General features: G+C 38.4%; 1 protein-coding gene across 1 annotated transcript in view; it reads right to left on the bottom strand.

Moving 5' to 3' along the window:
* LOC144050785 (protein kinase C-binding protein NELL1-like) overlaps window positions 1-19,264 on the bottom strand; it is a 162,999-nt gene that overhangs the window by 49,884 nt on the left and 93,851 nt on the right. The gene's annotated exons all lie outside the window — the stretch shown is intronic.

Genomic DNA, 19,264 nt, shown 5'->3' with positions numbered 1-19,264 from the left:
TAACTTCATTATTTTTCATGTACAATTACCGTAACACCTTTAAAAACTATTTTTTTCCTCTAGTTGCCGACTGAAGATGACATCACCTGTGCTGAGGACGTAACTAACGACCAATCAATGCTCACCTGTTTTCTGGGTTTGGTCAGCCAACTGAACCCTGATTGGTTGTTACCTACTTTCTCAGCAAGGTGATGTCATCTTCAGTCGACAGCAAGTGGAAAAATGAGTTTCTAAAGGTATTAATTGTACATGAAAAATAATGAAATTATCAAAAAGATTCTGGACAACATATTAAGTTTTTACTGCTGAAAATTGCTCACTGAGTCAAGTATCCCTTTAAAGTCAAAATTATTCTTTGCAATATGTGCCCCCTACTGGTCAAGACACGGTATTGTTATCAATATTGTGTTGGTGGCATAACAATTAAGCGGATTAACGCACACATTTTAATCCATCTCAAGAGGCAAGTCTTCTATAGACAACTGAAATCAATGTCCATGTGCCTTCGGGCTCGCATTGTGGACGTCACATCTCAGCTATTTTCTGTGTTTGGTCACCTCAAATGTAAGTTTAGCTCACCATTATGAAGCTACCCGTGTTTTTCCATTGCCATATTTTTTTTTGTGTGTGTGTGTCCACTGTGTGCGTCCCTTTTTTTTTTTTTTTAGGGCTACTGACAGAAATGGAACTGTCAATCCACAAAGGAGGATTCTATTTTTTATTTAGTTTTTAACCCATCAGGGTGTGTCTGTTTCTTCCCTCCCCCTTTGCTCATTCTGACATCTCTGCTGCTATATCCGTGCCGTGATGTAGGTCAGGACTGGAGAAGTGCTAAAAATAAGTCCTGATAGGCTTTGTGTGTGCGTGATGGTATCACCCCTGTGTGTGCGTGTGAGAGTGTCTGCAGGCAGCATGGGTTGCGGGTATGATTGTGGCAATTTCGACGGATAAGTCGCCATCTGATGTGAACGAGTGGGTGTGTTCACATCTGTGTCGCCCGTTAGCGCACAGAGGCTAATACAAACGAGTGCTTATCCGACTGGGAACTCCTCTCCTGATAACCTTTGAGAATCTATAAAGATAGCGCCGCAGTTATCGGCAACCATGAACAACATGCATAGCAGTACTGTGAAGCAGCTTGGTTTGTTTTCATCTATTTGACGCTTCCAAACAGTTTGCATCAGCCTGCAAAGGAGGAATGAAGAACACATTCGGAGACTGTTACCTCGCTACGCAAACGTAATTTCCCGGTTCCCCCCCCCCCCCAGATTGTCTAAATTATTAACGTTTTGCGGTTGTGTTTGTGTGCTTCATACACAGTGGAGGGGTTTGCCTCGGCAATTTGCATTCCCCTTCTTTGACCTCTCCTTGTCATCCTCTTTATTTTTATTTACACTGAAATTAATCTCACTCAACTATTATGCAGTGTGATAATTGAAGCTGGCAGAGTGTGACACAGAAAACACACACACACACACACACACAGACTAGCACACAGATTTGCTATTTCTTCCAGAACGTAGACATATAATCCCCTTTTCATTTCAATTAATACTCATAATGAATTAATAGAAGCACATAAGACACAATACTCAATAACAAAAAGGCTTTGCAATAAAATGGAAATAAACATCAATTACCAATCAGCACAGCAATAATTAGCAGTTTTGAGTAGTTAGCGCCGCTACTGGCTTAACTATACATGTGACTGTAGCAACATTGTTTTCAATAACAAATAGCATTTCAGTCACACCCGTCGCCATGGGCGGGGCCATAGGGGGGCGTGCCCACCCACCAAGATGAGTGTGGCCGCCTCCCAATTGAGGTATGGATCGGTAAAAATAAACTTTTTTATTATATATTTAATTATTTTTGTGCTTTAAAATACTAATGCAACAAAAAAAAAAACACATTTTTTAAAAGATTTTTTTTAGCTACACAGCTCGGCTAAAATCCTTAATTGACGAAAGACATTTCATCCAACATTGAAAGCAAATGCTTACCAAGATGAACTTTTTATTGATTATTAGAGCATTCATTTTTGCAAGGTGTTTATTTAACTCATTCACTCCCAGCCATTGTCACTGGAGCAACCCCCTTCGCTCCCGGCCATTTTACTGGATTTTGACTGATTTTGCAAAGCCCACAGAATATTGTGTTTTATTGCAATAAAAACATGGAGCCTACCAAAAGAAAGATTAGGGCCTCTTCTTTCTTACCTGCTTCCGTTTTGCAGCAATCAACATAGCTAAGTTTCATCATTATTCACAAATCTGTTTTAAAACTGTGGGGAAATCAGCTTGTTTGCAACATGGCTCTGGTTGATCTCTTATACTCTGCTGCCACCTGCTGGCCGTTTTTTGTAATAACTACCATTGCTTCAACTGTTCGCTGCAGTTGAGAGGCTGCATCAAAGCCTGCTGTATGCTCTAGCATAAAAAAACTATTTTTTTTTTTTAAACGTATAAATACATCTTTGGGACAGTTAGAATTTTTTGGGGGCAGCAAATAAATTGTTGATATTAGTTGAAGTTTACTTTACTTTATCTGGTTCATGTATGAACGCATGTATCTTGATGTCATCTAATATTAAAAGCGCTTTTAAAATTTTACCGGCGCAGTGAGTGGTATGTTCCACTCCATACAAATGGATCAAAGCAAGCCTGTATTTCTTCTCACTCTTCTCATGCTTCAAACTCGAGAACAGTAGAACAGTAGCATTACATTTTTATATGGTTTGGGCCAGCTTGTTTTTATGGATGGGTCTCCGTGGGACAGTGTGCAAAGACATCAAATGTTTCAAACGAATGACAAGACCCTGTTATCTTTCCACACATTCCAGCTAAAAAACATGATCGACATGCTGAGGCTAACTGCAGCCCTCCGTGGCGCAGCGTGTCCCCTCTTGGAATTGGAGACAAAGAACAAGATGAACAACTATAATGTATTTAATTATACAGTGCTTTCAGAGAGCAGAAATGTTCGCCAAGCTTGAGGGTGCTTGGGCATGTGTATGGATGCTAATTGTACAGCATGCTACAAAAACAATCTTAAAGGCCAACCACAATGTGTTTGCCACGCATGGGCTGAGGTCTTCAGTGGCGCTCGAACCACTCAGCTGTGCTAAAGTATGGCCCAACAGCGTCTTCACTTTCTGAGGACCCTCAACTGCCGACTGTCTTTTACCGCCGCTCCACTGAGACACATACATTATGTTTTATATGCATTTTTTTTTATTCTAAATTTAAAATGTGTCACTGTGCGTATTTTTCTTTTGGAGTGTACGTCATTGGTAACTTTGTTTTAAATCCAAATAAGAGACACAAAAATGTGTCCAGAAAGAACTAATTTCACAAATGACAGTTAATAAGTCTTTCGAGGGTAAACACATATTGTATAAATTTTTGACAAGGCAGAATTGGGAACACTTCATTAGCTTTATTGTTCGTCTCATCCAGTAGAAAATAATACTGAGTGACAATGTGATGATATTCTAGTGAGGAATGCACAAGTAAATACAAATATCATGTCAAGTTTTATTTTGGTATCATTAATAAATGTGTTTGAAAATTTCTAATAAGATGTGTATTTGCGTCTCAGTTTGCATTTGGTGATCACGATTTCCAGTTATTATACTGTACACTTGTACACGTTGCAATTATCAACCTTGACCTGAAAGGGGAAGTCAACCTTAAACATTTCTTGACAATAACATATTTTATGTGACCTCGCAAGTCGAAACATGACATCGGACTGATTTGACATTTGTAGAATATGAGTTATGAAGCCAAATCCATCTACGTTTTTATCCATCTCAGGGGGCGGCCATTTTGCCACTTGCGGTCAACTGAAGATGACATCACGGTTGCTCGGGGCCAATCACAGCTCACCCGTTTTCTGAAGCTGAGCTGTGATTGGCCGTTGTTACCTGAGCAACTGTGATGTCATTTTCACGCGACAGCAAGTAGCAAAATGGCCGCCTTCTGATATTGGTAACAATTGTTGGACTGTGCTGCTAAACTCCACTAAGACTCCCCCCCCCCTTTATGATGTCATCACACAACAGAGGCCTTCTGGTTACATGGGATCTAAAAACTCAATGGATGACACTTTTTTTATTTTATTTTATTTTATTTTATTTTATTTTATTTTATTTTAATTTTAATTTTAATTTTAATTTTAATTTTAATTTTAATTTTAATTTTAATTTTATTTTTATTTTATTTTTATTTTTTTTTCTGGGGAGCTCAGTATTGTTCATTTTTTTTTTGTATGTGGGTGTGTGTTTGTGCGTGAATGTGTATGTGTGTGCGTGCGTGTGTGCGTGCATGCGTGCGTGTATTCATTAGTGCACCTAAAACCTATTAAAAAAATCCCATACCGTTCACCTAAACCGAACACTTCAGAATCCAGCCAGAGTCGTGGGGCCGTCAGGAGACCCGAGGAAGGACCAAAGAAAAGAAAGGAAAGTGAAGTCCAGCATCGACCAGACATCACCCACCAGGCCACCAACCAGAGTCCTTCACCAACCCCAGAGACATCTGAATTCCAACAAATCAGGGAGACCTCAAGGGCTCAATGGATGACACTTGATTCTCCCCTATACAGCCGATGTCTGCTTCTAATGTCCCAATTTCCCAGACATGCCCTCAGGTTACCTTTCTGAACTGTGAGTGAACAAGGTGAAATTAATAACTGCACATTAAAATAGTCAAATGAACTTCTGTTCACCCCCCCAAGGACCCGGGTCATCCTGTCAAATGTATCAACCGTCTAGAATGCTGAACCCCTGGCTCAGTATGCTACATGAACACTGGAGTAGGAAACGTGATCGGCGGTCCGCCTGAAACGACCTCGTGCCCTTGGATCGAGAACCATCTCCTTGGTCTGCCTCGCCGATTAGTCCTGCACGACTGCACAAATCTCTACTTCTGAGAGGTCAACTGTGAATCTGTGCAGCAGGCCGAGTATTGCTCTAGCCACCAAAAAATTGAGTTAACAACATAAGAAGATTTGCGGAAATTACGCAATCATGAGTTTTGGGATGGTGTGTGGTGATTGTCGACCCGCACGGGGTGAAACAAAAACCCATCACCTGATAACATTACCACTTTCTGTTCTTATTGTCCTTCATTTAGTTCGCATGGGGTAGCTTTGTCTTCTTATAGGCTGCCACATTTTCTCATCAGAACATTAGTGCTCTTAACGCATTCACTCTGAGCCATTTTCACTGAAGCAACCCCCTTCGCTCCTGGCTGTTTTACTGGATTTGGACTGATTTTGCAAGGCCCCCAGAATTATTGTGTTCTATTCCTATAAAAACATGGAACATACCAAAAGAAAGATTAGAGTCTCTTCTTTCATCAGGAAAAAAAAGTATATTTCTATCTGTTTCAGTTTTGCAGAAATTAGCATTAGAATATAGCTAAGTTTCATCATTATTCACAAATCTGTTTAAAACAGCTTGTTGCAACATGGCCCTGGTTGATCTCGTATACTGTGCTGCCACCTGCTGGCCGTTTTTGTAATAACTACCATTGCTTCATGCTTTCTTTTCAGTTCAGAGGCTGCATCAATGCCTTCTGTATGCTCTAGCATAAAAAAAAAAAAACAACAACGTATAAATACGTCTTTGGGAACATGGCAATAATTAAAATAGAACATATTATGCATTTTTTGGAGCAAATGAGTTTATAACTGGGGCTTTATAACTGGTGAATATTTTTAAGGCAGTCTGTTTTGGACATTTAACTGTTAATAGTGTCATGGCAAAATTATTGTTTATAAATACAATGATTAAATTTGGGGACGTCATTCTGTCACACAGTCTTTCTCTTTAAGCTTGAACGTGCTTAACTGATATATTTTAGTTTTTTCATTCGACGCACTGGTGGTGTTTTGAAGCCAGATAATACTTTGTCAACAGCACAGAATGTGTAATGAACTTTAATATTTTATATAGCTGGAAAAACCTCATAATAGCGATTGCATTAGCAGCACTCCGAATCTGTCTGCTACCTCCATTTTTATTTTTAACGTGGTCGAAAACATGACGTGGCACATATTTGCTGTGCGTTTTGTTATTTGTTAATTATTCGTTTTGCTCCATTTAACTGTAGTCAGATTACTTCGCCGAGAAAAGTAACTCGTTAGATTACTCGTTACTGTAGTGTAAAATGGATTGACTTTTGTACACATTGCAGGCCTCACTGAACATAAGTGTGAATTTTAATGCCCACGTAGAAATCAGACAAGTAAACCAGTTTGCCTAAGACACGGTTTGATTGAACGACGTGACCTAATAGCACGTCCTCGGCTCCACCATTGTCGCCTCTACTCAACAAAGTGCCATCGGCGTACGCCGCCCGCACCGATACCATCATCTCCATACCGAATGAAGCATTCTCAACTTATAATTGAGACAGCAACCCGATGCCCTGAGCAGCTGACATTCAGCGCGGTCTGAAGGACAGCTACGGAAAGGAGGAGTGCGGAATGGAATGTGCCGCCGGCGCAAACAGCGGGGAGAGCCACTTGGAACGTGATTTCCTTCGGTGCTTACACATGGAGTGCAATTAAATGCCGGCGACAGCGAGACAGAGATAAGCTGCGTCGATGGGGAAGAAATCCTCGCGGTTGGCGGTGACATCTTCTATCTGGTCAGATATCATTTACGGCATGTAAATTGACACAACCGGTCTGGGGTTTCCAACATGCTCATTTGTTTCTCCACATTGTGATGACAGCAAGGTGTCGACATTTTGGATATTTTCTTTCACCTTACGTCAACATAAGTAAACTCACAAATCCAACCTTAGCTATGGCAAAATTCTGCGTAACTGTCGCCTTTATATTTTTACTATATCATGTGCAAACTTGATAATAAATGACAGTCATTTTTTTTAGTATTGTCACCTAAAAGAAAAGAATGACTAAATCAATGTTATTAAAGAACGAGATTAAGTTTGAACATTGTGTCTTTTTCATTTTTGTTGTTACCGTCAGAAATCATATTGTAAACCGAGTACAGTAATTTTATTTCATTTTTTAATTACTTGTAAGCAAATCTTCTTTCTGCTCCTTTTCATTCAAGGATGAAGAATATTCTTTTATATTACCTTTTTTTTTTCTTTTACAAATTAATGAAAAAATGATTGAAATGTTTTAGGATTCTCACCTAAAAGAAAAGAATGACTAAATTAATGTTATTAAAGAACGAGATTTTTCCTTTTTGTTGTTACGGATGTCAGAAATCATATTGTAAACAGAGTACAGTAATTTTATTTTATTTTTTAATTACTCGAAGTAAATCTTTCTGCTCCTTTTTATTCAACGATGAATAATATTCTTTTACATTATCTTTTTTTTCTTTTACAAATGAATGAAAAAATGATTGGAATAAAATGAAAAGAGTTTTAATGAGGCGTCCATGTATAATCTAATCTTCATTCCTCTGTATCCATATTGAGTCTGAAAAGTTTAGTCATTGGTGATCTCATATCCATCTTTGTAGCCAAAATGCTAATGCTCAATAAAGCTGTGAAAACAACTGTATGCTAATCAGAGCTAGGCACTTCCGCTAATTGTCAATTCCCGTAGATGTTGATGCCCATGATGTTTGCAGAGGCAGTTGCTTGCACAATACTATCAACTTGAAATTTAACACATAGAAATTGCATTACTATATCGCAAATTTATTGTTTCTCTTTGATTTGCTGTTAATCGTCTTTTTTTTTTGTCACCTGTCTTCAATTCAGGCACTAACCTTTTGTCATCCCCGAAGGGAGTCGCCTACTCTGGGCATGGCAGCGCAACATGAGGGTCTGCTTTCATCCGGGCGTCTGGTCAGCCATTTTGCTCATCTTTTTTTCACGAGCCCACCAAGCTTTTCTCATGTATGACTTGACCAAGAAGTAAGAAACCGGTAGAGGAATTGCAAGGTGCTTAGTAGAAGAGTCGTATGCACCTACGGTAGCTGCGCTTGTGTGTGTACAACCTCCACAAGGACGCAGTCGACAGGGAGGCCGACAGAGATTAATAACTGGACAACTCTTAAGCATTTTGACTGATCTTTCAAGGTCCACAGAAAAAATTGTGTTTGGACTATGGAAACAAACATACTACCAAGGCTTTCCTCCCAAAAAAAACAAAAAAAAACATAGTTAACGACTTTTAACGTCATTGGCAGCCCTCCTTAGGATTTTACTAAACGTTATTAAACGTTTTTGGCAGTCAAAGAGTTAATTCAGATGAAAGCTGAAAGAACCAAAGTTCAGTCATTTCACTGCATGAACGCCGTGCGTTTGAGAGAAAAGTCTGAAAATGTCAGGAATTAACTGCAGTGAACTCTTGAAAATTAAAATTGAGTGACTTCAACTTTGCTCTCTGGCTTTCATGTCACGATAAGACATGGCATAATTACGATACGATACGATACGATATACTTTTATTTTGCCCGTGGGGAACTTTTTCCTGGACTCCGTCCAGCTGCAGTTTACAGTAAAGAAAAAACAACAGAATAGACAATAAATATATATATAAATAAAATAATAATAATAAATATTAATTAATTAATTAATGTTAAAAATAATAATAAATATATAAATAAATAATTTATAACAATTTGTGTAACAAAATGATGTTCTTTTTGTGTTCTGGTCTGCGCATGCCTCAGCCACACATTCTTATGACATCTAAAATCAACGATGACATTTCATTGCCGTTCAACTGCCTAAATATTGCCATTGTCCATCAAAACCGAACTCATCTTTTTGAAACAAGAGAAAGCACATCCAAACATGACGACGTCACATCCCAGAAACTGAGAGAAGTAAAAAAAAAAAAAAAAACAATACAAATTTCTTGTCTATTGATTTCCAATTTAACACCGAGCAGAGTAAAAATATAGACGCAGCTAACATGAATGACCTTGCCTTTGACCCCCGAACAATTCTATTTCGGTCCTCAATATTCCAGAGGCGCCACGCAGGTTTGTTCCTCTCCAACTTCTCAAGGTCACCTGCCAGAGGTGTGCGGCGCGAGACAGATTTTCAACACTAAACTTAAACCTGATTTACTCGAGAAGATTTCAGGTTCCACTTCATCTACTGTCTGTGTGTATGTGTCCTCCATCACTCCTATGTCGTGATGAATGGTTGGCCGACGGAGCAGGAGACTTGGAGAGAGAGAGAGAGAGAGAGAGAGAGAGAGAAAGAGAGAGGAAATGCACTTTCTCCTGCGCCTTTTTATCGCTCTATTTCATCACGGAAATCACCTCATTTATTGTGAGCACTTCACCATTCATCTCTTATACTCAGTGGCAAACCCCATTTTCTGTGTGTGTAAGTACGTGTGTGTGTGTGTGTGTGTGTGTGCGTGTGTGTGTGTTTGTGTGTGTACGCGCGTGCATATGTTGACGTAAAATGAATGTAAAAAATGGCAAACTAAGTACTCTGGAACCTTCACTGTGTGAGTTTACAATGCACGCACCTATTTTTTATTCGAATTTTCAAAATTTGCAAAAATGAGCGGAAAACGCTAGAAATTAAAATAAAAAAATGTTGCACAAAAAGAAGATTTTATTGTTTAGCGTACTGTATTACAAATAAAGAAAATGTGAATTTTGGCGTTGCAAACGTTCATCTCCAAGTGGGATAGAAATTTTCCAAATCCCAAACTTACAAAAAAAAAAACAATTAAAACTGTTTAGGGAACCATTAAGATTGTTTAGAGAATGCTTAGAGAACATTTAGGAAATGTTGCGAGCTTGAACAAACCCTGAACCCTGAAAATCAACAATTGTTAGTGTCGTAAACGTTTGCCCCTCATTGGGATACGGACTAATTAACTAATTTGCTCCCAAACATGTATTATTAATACGTTCTATTTTAAATGTTTTAAGTGTCCCAAAGACGTATTTATAAGTTTTTGTTTATTTATGCTAGAGAGAGAAGGCTTTGATGCAGCCTCTGAACTGCAGAGAACGGGTGAAGCAATGGTAGTAAATACAAAAACGGCCAGCAGGTGGCAGCAGAGTATAAGAGATCAACCAGGGCCAAGCTGATTTTCTCAGAATGCTAAACAGATTTGTGAATAATGATGAAACTTAGCTATATTCTAAGGCTAGTTGCTGCAAAACGGAAGATAGAAAGATAGAAATATACTTTTTTTTTTCCTGATGAAAGAAAACCCTGTAATCTTCCTTTTGGTATGTTGTTTTATAGCAATACAACACAAAGTTCTGTGGGCCTTGCAAAATCAGTCAAAATCCAGTAAAGCAGCTGGGAGCGAAGGGGGCTGCTTCAGTGAAAATGGCTGTTAGTGAATTAATTAAGTTTTGTTGAGGCACAATTTGATGATTTTCTTTGTAAAACACTTACATGCAGTATAATCTGTTTGCATTTTATGGTGTGGTCATACATCGAAGACAAGCAAATGACTGAATTTGGTTTGGTCCACACATTTTTGTTTCATGGGTTCTGCAATTTAGCTAGCTGGTTACTGAATGCTATTTACCTGGCATATTGTGGTAGGTATATGTGCAGTGTGAAACTCATTTTTGCTATTCATGTTTTGCTATAGCTACTACCATAGCTCCTCACAATCAGAGTCTGTTACACAATTAGTGATGTTGAGCTGCGCGTAGCGACCAGTGAGACTGAGATACGCTTTGATCTTTTTCCCTTTTAATACATTTATAAAGAGAGAATTTAGCAAGTTTGTCATTTCTCGACCAATTTGCAGAGGAGTCTCACATCCATTTGCTGATAATGGTAACCGTTTCTTGCATCCTTCCATTCCACAACAAGCTCGAGTTGCAAGTCCAGGCAGGATGTGCTCGCTGCTTAATACCGTTAATAATTCACAACTAACTATCGCGGTCTAAAAAGGAGTGTGCCGTGTGCTTGGATCTTGCAGAGCAGGAGAACAGCAGCGGGGTTCTTGGACTAATGTAACATGACAGCGTTCACCTCGGATGATAGAGAGTGGAAGAAAACTATCAAAATGCTTATAAATATCTTATGGGGCTGCTGAAGAGAAGCACAGCAGGGGGAGGACACAGGACGCAGGGAGCAACTGTCAGATGTGCTCCTGCTCTGCGGCAGAGGAACATTTCAGGCAAGTCACACGGCTGACTGAGATGATGCTACGTGTTTGTAAGCATGCGTGTGTCGCTCAGCGTGCGCTTACACAAATCACTGAGATAGATAGAATGGTAGTCAACTATCAGAAACATTTCTGCATTATGGAGGTGTACAAGGTTGAATCCCTCACAAGCACAAAGATCGATTGTAACTACAATACAGAATGCACGCTCACGTCAACGCGCATGCCATGGAACCCGTATGAGGATCACATATTTCCCGTGCACACTGCAGATATCATGAGCTTCACATTTGAGTGTTCGACAGCAAAAATCTTAAAAAGAAGAAAGTCAGCTCAACCTCCAGTAAACGCAGGTGAGAGAGAAGGTAATGAAATATTGTGGTGCAACAGCACACCTCCTCAGAGGCCAACTCGGCTTTACTTGTTTTTCACTTTCCATGTTTCTGTCTTATCCAAGCAAATTGTTTGATCAATCCACCAGTGTAAAGTATCAAATTTCCTTGACTGTAGTTTAAGTTGGCACCAGGATACATTGCATCCAGTGTCATTCTGCTAATGCTAGTAATGATCGGAAATAGTTCCCGCCAGCCAATGACGAGGGTATATCTATCTATCCATCCATCCATGCATCTATCTAGATACTGTAGGAGTTAGCTAGATACTGTATCAGCTAGCTAGATACTGTATCTAGCTAGCTAGTTTTGTGTGCTCAGTTTGAATTGGATGTTGGCTTTTGAATTGATAAGGAAAGCAAAATAAATAAATAAATAAATCTATCTATCTATCTAGCTAGATACTGTACGAGTTAGCTAGATACTGTATCAGCTAGCTAGATACTGTATCTAGCTAGCTAGTTTTGTGTGCTCAGTTTGAATTGGATGTTGGCTTTTGAATTAATAAGGAAAACAAAATCAATCAATCAATCTATCTATCTAGCTAGCTAGATACTGTACGAGTTAGCTAGATACTGTACGAGTTAGCTAGATACTGTATCAGCTAGCTAGATACAGTATCTAGCTAGCTGATGTGTTTCTCTTTGTTTTTTCTGTTTTCTTTTGTGTGCTCAGTTTGAATTGGATGTTGGCTTTTGAATTAATAAGGAAAGCAAAATAAATAAATAAATAAATAAATAAATCTATCTATCTATCTATCTATCTATCTATCTATCTATCTATCTATCTATCTATCTATCTATCTATCTATCTATCTATCTATCTATCTATCTATCTATCTATCTATCTATCTATCTATCTATCTATCTATCTATCGAGCTAGCTAGATACTGTACGAGTTAGCTAGATACTGTATCAGCTAGCTAGCTACCTTATCTAGCTAGCTAGTTTTGTGTGTTCAGTTTGAATCGGATGTTGGCTTTTGAATTAATAAGGAAAACAAAATCAATCAATCAATCTATCTATCTATCTATATACTGTACGAATTAGCTAGATACTGTACGAGTTAGCTAGATACTGTATCAGCTAGCTAGATACTGTATCTAGCTAGCAAGTTTTGTGTGCTCAGTTTGAATTGGATGTTGGCTTTTGAATTAATAAGGAAAGCAAAAAAAATAATCTATCTATCTCAAGATAGCTAGCTAACTCCCTAGTTAGCTAACTAGCTATGGATGGATGGATGGATGATGTATCCAGATATTATGAAAATAGTGTGTTCCTTATGTCTCAATAGCATGAACGGTGCTGTAAAATGCTATAATTTCAAGAAAAATATTGGATGAGGACAACGAATAAAAGACCCCCTTTGTCAATTCCAGTCAACTTATAGGAACACCTGCATTTCGTAGGTGGCTTTGTTCTTGTGTATCAATAACAATGTGCAGTAGTCGAGTGTACTACTGGCTCAAGGTCAAGAACTGTTTAGTACAACTTGGTTCATATGTAAGCAGACATGTATGTATTAGATCACACATTAATTGACAATCTATTGAAAAATTATTTCAAACGTGAGGATAAGTAATTCAGAAAATAAATGTTCTTTGAACAGCAGAAGTGGGAAAAGTAATAACAGCCCAAGGCATTCACAAACCACAGTCGTCAATGAAAGCTTCTGCATCACTTTCCATCACCGTCACAATACTTTCCCATCCCCCACAAAATGTCATATACTTTTCTGATAAATATGTAGCCCCTCATTGGAATGACTAATATCTGTTTTACAATTATGTGTTAAAAATGTGGCTTGCTTTCTTCTGTGAATAACTGTGATTTCAGATATTCATTTGGGATGGTGCTGACATGACACATTCTCATTACTAAGCAATGAAAATTACAAAGCAGAGGAAACAGTGGCAGCAACACTTTAGAAGAGCAGCAGAGCAGAACTAGGACAAAAAGCCTGGCAAACAAACACAGCAAACGCTGCAACATGTCATTAATAACCCAACAGTCTCCCAACCAACTGGTGAAAAACATTAAATACGGCAGCATTTAGAGAATGTGAAAGGAGCAAATTAATTGATACGTTGTCAAAATAAACCCGCTGTATCACAGTCAGTTATGCTTGCTTTAAAGTGAATTATTAACTGCAATGTGACTTTCACATTTATCCTAATGAAAACCCCGAACCATGTCTGCACAAGGTGAATGCTAAGTGCCAGAGCAACAGAGGAATCACAGTGAGCGATTTAGCAAAAAAAGTTTTCTTTTGATGTACAACTGTAGGAGGGCCGCTGCCTTTTTTTTGGTTTCATGTCTCACTGAATCTGGAGGGAGTGAGATTTATTATAGATTTGAGCTGTATGTTATGGTGGTCCAGTGTAATCATGGTAAAAGACATTAATTATATCCCGTCAATGTAAAAAAAATAAAAATAAAAAAAACAGCTATCTATGACTTTGCTATGTATCATACTTCCCTTGAGGATCATGATGATTAACACTAAAGTTGGTGTTGAAACCAATCAATCGGCCAAGCTGTGGGTTAACATAACATGGAAGAATAACAATATAAACAGCTATTGCGTAACTAAACGTCACACCGAATTAATTTGCCATGTCATCTTTAAGCCAACAAATCCCTTCACAACAAAATGCATGCAGTGTGCAAGTATGCAAATGACATGCAAAAACAGCACCACTTACGTATAACGTGCTAAATGCAAATTCAAATTCATGAAGTAACAGTCTTTTTTATTGACCTTATTTAGCCTCTCATGCATGAATTTCGACAACCTAAGCTGGGATTTTTTTTTTTCCAAAACAATTTTTGATACTGTAGGAATTTACGTGATTTCCACTGTTGTCCTCAATCTCGCATCTTCCTTCACAGCCATTCATACTTCATACTGTTGAGCTCTTTTCAGTTAGCATTTGCTACAAAATTATTATTATTGTATTACACATATGTTACTGTGATTTTTTATTCTCTACACTTTTTTTGCCGTAAAACAACTCCCACTTGCTTCAACAATTCATGTCTCCCGGGATATCAACCTGATCTCACATTACTTACAGTATTCACACAATTTAACGTTAAATATAAACTTTTCCATCCATGGCCAACGTAAGCGACTGACTATCATTTTAAGAAATGGATTATAATTTCAATGAAATGATTAAATACTTTCACCATCAGATGACACTTTTCAAAATAAATACACCGTTTAGCCATGATTTCAAACAAGTCACGTTAGCTCAGTGGTTAGAGCAATTGCCTTCCACCACGGAGTACTTACGGTTCAAACCCCGTTTGAACCACATTTGAGTACTTATCTTAGCATTCAGCATTCCCACGCAATTTCTGCAGAAATTGCACTTTGTCTCATATAACAAAATCGTTTTCTCGCCCAACAAAACTGCATACTAAAAATCCGACTGACTCCAAAAACATCAACATCCAACAGCGCGACAAACATTCTCTTTCAAATGTACCAACTGCTGAATGGAAGGTTTTCTTGAGTACATCCAGCACTGGCCTGATTTCGAGGAGCTTATCAGCATTTTGTGGCTGCTGAGAATAACGATCAACAAAGAGAACGCATCTCAGAATCTGCTGAAATCTGTTCATTGGCATCATTTGCGATCACAACAGCATCCTCAGCTCAACTCTCACTAATGCTAACATTTCACCATTTTTCCCGACACTCATTCATCATCACTGCCACTAACATCGCCCGCACTTGCCTGAGACTATCCTGGAAGCCGATCACGCTCTGCGACTGACCTCTACAAACAAAGACATAAATCGATAATCTTCTACGGGTTTCTTTTTTTTTTTGCTTTGAGGCGTTGTCCGAGTACATTTAAGAAAACTACGTCTGTTAATGACGCGTAAATTCTTAAGAGAAGCATGCAAGCAAATTGATAGTCATAAAGATGTACATATAGAGCCCTGATTTGGCAGCCTTTAATTGGGGCACCAAGCACAAGGTCACAGTGTAGGGTAGCACTAAGCACATCCAATAACACTTGGGTGGAAATGTACACTACGAACTGTTGAGCTCACTAAGAGGCAGTTCCACTCGTTTCTCATGGACTCTTGTTGAAGCATCGTTTTTAACTGACTTTCGTGACACTATTATATGAGTAATGTGACCATATAATGACGTGTGAACTAAATGGTAGTGCTTGTTTAACCTTAAATTGGAATCGCTAGCGCGCTAATGCTAATCGCGATTGCTAACCCTTTAGCATAGGCTAGTTTTGTTGGTGTTTGATAATACATATGTACAGAAGATAATTATTTGTAGTTATAGCCACTCAATTTAACTTGCGTTCAACCTCAGTGGATTACCTATAAATAAGTACATAAATAATAAAATGTATTTATGAAAAAATGTATTATGATTATTCAATGGGATAATCTATAGGATTTTTAAAAGGTTCAATAGTGACTAACCCACTGTTAGATGGGATATAGCCTACTCCACATCCTTGAAAACGTGCGCTGGAGCCGAATAGGTAATGTGGACGGATGAATCTATTTAGGGAGGCAGGGAGCAGTTTGTTGTCACGGATATGGTGCAGGTTATTTGTGACATCTGCTTGAGCAAAACATCCATCATACCGAATGACAATCGCATTACTCAAAAACATGGCTGCCAGTGAGCAGAGGCATGTTTCCTTATGTATTACAGCATACGCTTGAATATAAAAAAAATACAAATGTAGCATTCTGGATCTTGATCCGCATTGCTAATATTTTCCTTGGGTCCAACCCGGTACACACCCATACCACGCTAATATAATAGTATCCCTACAGTATGCTAGGGACCAATGATTTCAAGTCAGACTGGGACACATTGTCAAAGGAACAGTAAAATAAGATTACATTGTGAGTAGGAAGAAAGCAGAGCTAGTAGGAAGTGATCGCTTTTGCTCAGAAAACGTGAGACGCATGAAAAATAAAATGTCAGAGATGTTGATTAGCAGAAGGTGAGGCTGCAGGGAGAGCAGAAATCTTGTTGAGCCCAGTGAGTAGCAGATGCTGCAGAGGTTGCTGCTGTGGTTTGAATGATTTATTTTCTTTTAGCCTCAGCACTCTCGCCAAACATTCTCTTACTATGTCAAGTTTCTCCCAAAACGTGGATGTTAATGACCCGTAACGATTCTCGCCTCTCGTCATCTCCGCATGTTTTTGTCAGTCACGGGCTTGCTATTAGGAAGTCATGCAAGTTTTAATAGTTGACCGTTTCCTGTCAGATATTTACACGTCAGTTGGATAACGGGACAAGACATGGACACTGTTTTATTCCATCCTATACATTTTTCATTTGTGAAACCTGCAATGGAAGCTGCTTGCAGATATGAACGGCATCTCGAAGAGAATCTGGCTGCTGTTCTTCCAAGGTTTGATTCACTTATCCAGAACCATAAATAAATGATATACTTAATAAACAATAGATACTGTAACTGACAGACAACACACGCTAAAAAGTAAGTTAATTTCTCCCCAGGTTGACATTTTAAATACCTAAAACGCAGCAAATAACAGAAATCTTCAAAAAAGTGTGATTTACATGCAGTGCCGCAACTTTAGTTGTATTTACTTTAAGGCAATGATTCATAACGTGAGCTTGATCGAACCCAAGGGGCTGGATGAGTCAATGTCAGGGGTTCAGCAGAGGTGAATATCATTCATCCCACTCGTACCAAACGTCACGCTCCGTACCGCTTCCTACAATTGATCTTTGGCAGCAAACCTTTCTGAGGATGCGGGATGGAAAACAAAGGAAAGGAAGAAACTGATGCTAAATAAGATGAGAGTTCCACTTGACAAGGCGACGCTGGCTTTTCTGAACTTGTCTGCTTGGGAACTACAAAAGTCACATTGAAGTAAATATACGTTGTTTTTTGTTTTTGTTGAATAATGTTTTGTTGGTTTGATTTTTTAAACAGCTATTTTGTGTGCAGCTCATGCATGGTTTGTTTTGTGTAATAATAAAACATATACCCATGTTTTGAATTGGGAAAAAAAAACATTTTAATTTAATTGGTATGAATGCATGTGTACGGCAAAATATTAGGTCACATACAAATATATATATATATATTTTTAGAGGGAGGGGGCAATATTCAGAGAAAAAAACTTTTTATAAAGAGGCAAATTTGCGAGTTTATTAAGTGGCAAATTTGCGACTTTTTGAAGTGGCAGATTTGAGAGAAGAAAAAAATCGAACTTACAAGAAATACACATAGCGTTTGTGCCAATAATTTTTGGTCGGGTTTTCAAATAAGGAGATCGTAATTGCTTTAGCAGAATTTAACCATATGATGTTCAGCATTCGCTCTCTGAAGCGTTGGGTACGGCCAGCGACGCCTCGCTTTGCGAAGGTCCACACCCTGAGGATCAAGCATTTAAGTTCATTTATTAAAATGTATATTTACGTTTCCAGAATTTCTATTTACACATTCATTCATCTATTTTTTGTACAAGTAGCTAAGTTGATGTGTCGAACCTGCTGCTCTCCACTTGCATTTACCTAAAGTATGCTAGCTTCTGATTGGTTAGTGTTTAGTCAGCTGATAGGGGATCAGTGCTGTCGCTCTAGCTGGCGTGTAATGACAAGTTGAAATTAATAAAAATGAATCCATCTCCATCTTGCCTTCTCGTTTTTATAAACCGTGTCCCATTAACCACCAACGAATTGTCACATTAGAGCTACACTACGGGTATCTGTCATAAGTTTTTTTTTCTCATAAATCTGCCACTTTGTAAACTCACAAATTTGCCACTTAATAAAGTGGCAAATTTGCAAGTTTTTTTCTCAGAATATTGCCCCCACCCTCTCAAAAAATATATATTTGGACATGGCCCAAATACGCCGTTGTATGTGTGAAACTTGAAATTTGTAAAAAATAAAAATAAAAATAAAAAAACTGATTAAAAAAATAGACATTCTGGGGAAAATTTCTGCCTCAAAATGATATAATTGATCAATTTAAAAACATATTTGACAGTCATGGTTTTATTGATTTATTTTAGTCTAAACGTAAACGCCTATACTTGATCTGGCGAGAGAGCAAGCGCACAACACCCGAGCCTGGCTTTTACCAAAATTCATCATTAATATGAAAATAATACTTTTAAGTGTTACATACAAACTTAAAGTGTTGTTTTTGTAGATTCATGCTTATCACTGTCAAAATTTTACCGGAGGGAGGGGGGGGGTGGGGGGAGGGGGTGAAAGTCAAATGGGCATAGGCAGCACGAAGCCCAAACGTGGCATGAGTTCTAAAACAGAAATCTAAAACTGAATGAGTCCTGAAGCCGTTGCCCCGTGGTCTTATTGAAGTTGTACATGAACACACATTTGAACAGCCGGGTGACAGCCACGCCGATGCTTTGCTTTTGATTAATCGTCTGATAACTCCCCGTGTTGCAGCTTCGCCAAGCAAGCAGCCATTTTGGTTGGGCGATTGTGTATCGTGTGTGAACAGATAAAAGACAGTTTACCTTTGTGTCAATCACAACTGCAGATGTTATTTACTATTGCTCCAAACATCACATTGGAAGCTTTTTTGATGGTACTGGCTGACATTTGCTGAAGTATTTATTTACTGCATCTGATTCTCTTTTGATTCTAGGCCTGTATCCTCTTGCTGATCTAATATGTCATATAGCCACAATTACAGTCTGCAGATCTCTTTACCGGTGCTGTATTACTTGCCTGCCAAAATAGTGAAAAATTGTGTTTGGATCCC

This window comes from Vanacampus margaritifer, chromosome 4 (assembly GCF_051991255.1).
Source record: "Vanacampus margaritifer isolate UIUO_Vmar chromosome 4, RoL_Vmar_1.0, whole genome shotgun sequence".
Lineage (NCBI taxonomy): Eukaryota > Metazoa > Chordata > Actinopteri > Syngnathiformes > Syngnathidae > Vanacampus > Vanacampus margaritifer.
The sequence above is the reverse complement of the archived record's forward strand: the minus strand, read 5'-3'. Positions and strand labels throughout refer to the sequence as shown.